This window comes from Piliocolobus tephrosceles, chromosome 15 (genome assembly GCF_002776525.5).
Source record: "Piliocolobus tephrosceles isolate RC106 chromosome 15, ASM277652v3, whole genome shotgun sequence".
Lineage (NCBI taxonomy): Eukaryota > Metazoa > Chordata > Mammalia > Primates > Cercopithecidae > Piliocolobus > Piliocolobus tephrosceles.
In genome coordinates this window covers 27216080-27218090 of record NC_045448.1, presented here as the reverse complement: position 1 = coordinate 27218090, position 2011 = coordinate 27216080, and positions in this window count along the sequence as shown.

Sequence of the window (2011 nt, the reverse complement as noted above, 5' to 3'; positions counted from 1 at the left end):
AAGAGAAGAGAAGAGAAGAGAAGAGAAGAGAAGAGAAGAGAAGAGAAGAGAAAAAAGAAAGATCAGTAGAAACAACCTGCATGTCCATCAGTAGGGAAGTCATTAAATAAATTTTGGCATCTCCATACTATGAAATAATGTACAGTAATAAAAATAATGACAGACCTTTGTTAAATTACATGAAAAACTCTTCAAAACATATAGTTGTGAAAAAAGCTAGTTGTAGATCAATATATACAGTAAGATCCCAGCCGCGTTAAAAAAATACACGAAAAAATGAAAAATAGAAATGTAAAGTTTTTTGTGCTTATGTGAACATATGAAAAAGGAGATGGAAAAGATGTGCATCAGGCCTGGCGCGGTGGCTCACGCCCATAATTCCAGCACTTTGGGAGGCCGAGGCAGGTGGATCACCTGAGGTCAGGAGTTCAAAACTAGCCTGGCCAACATGGCGAAACCCTGTCTCTACTAAAAATACAAAAATTAGCCAGGTGTGGTGGCAGGTGCCTATAATCCCAGTTACTCAGGATGCTGAGGCAGAAGAATTGCTTGAACCAGGGGGTGGAGATTGCAATGAACCACGATCACGCCACTTCACTCCAGACTGGGCAGAAGAGCGAAACTCCATCTCAAAAAACAAACAAACAACAACAGTAACAACAAAACCCAAAAATTATCCGGGCATGGTGATGCATGCATGTACTCCCAGATACTTGGGAGGCTGAGGCAGGAATCGCTTGAATCCAGGAAGTAGAGGTTGCAGTAGGCCGAGATCGTGCCACTGCACTTCAGCCTGGGCGACAAAGTGAGACTGTCTCATAAAAAAATAAAATAAAATAAAATAAAATAAAATAAAATAAATAAATAAATAACATAACATAACATAACATAACATAACATAACATAACATAACATAACATAACATAACAGCAGTGCAGCTACCCCTTTGCTCCCTCTTGGGTCGCTCACTCTGGGGGAAGCCAGCTGCTGTCGTGACGATATCCAAGCAGCCCCGTGGAGAGGCCCATATAGTGAGAAACTGAGGCCTCTCACTGACAGCCACCACAACTTGCCAACCATGGGAGTGAGCCACCTCGGAAATGGATCCTCCAGCTCCAGTTTGGCCTCCAGATGACTGCAGTCCTGGCTGTCGGTTTGAGTGCAACCCATGAGAGACCCCGAGCCAAGAACACTCAGCTAAACTGCTCTCGCCCGTAGAATTCCTGATTTATAGAAGCCATAGAAGATAATGCATGTTTATTGTTGTTTAAGTTTGGGGGCAATTTGGAAGCAGCTATAGATAACTAATGTAATATGTGTTACTGAAACCTGTGCATTGTTATATGAATAAATTTTAAATTGACACAAATTATAATTGTATCAGCCAGGTGCAGTGGTGCATGCCTGTAATCCTAGCTTCTCAGGAGGTGGTTGGGGCAGAGGGGAAGATCACTTGAGCCCAGGAGTTCCAGGTTACAGTGGGCTATGATCACGCCACTGCACTCCAGCCTGGGCAACAGAGATAGAATCTGACTCAAGCAATCCTCCTGCCTATCTTAAAATTACAGGTTTCAAGCAATTAGGTAGAAAATCAATAAGGATATAGAAGATGGGGGAAACATTATAAACCTACTAAACAGACAACAAATAACACTCAACACAATACTACACATTCTTCTAAATTGCACATGGAAGATTCTCCAGAATAGGCCGGGTGCGGTGGCTCAAGCCTGTAATCCCAGCACTTTGGGAGGCCGAGGCGGGCGGATCACAAGGTCAGGAGATCGAGACCATCCTGGCTAACACGGTGAAACCCCGTCTCTACTAAAAAGTACAAAAAACTAGCCAGGCAAGATGGCGGACGCCTGTAGTCCCAGCTCCTCAGGAGGCTGAGGCAGGAGAATGGCGTGAACCCAGGAAGCGGAGCTTGCAGTGAGCTGAGATCCGGCCACTGCACTCCAGCTTGGGCGACAGAGCGAGACTCCGTCTCAAAAAAAAAAAAAAAAAAAAA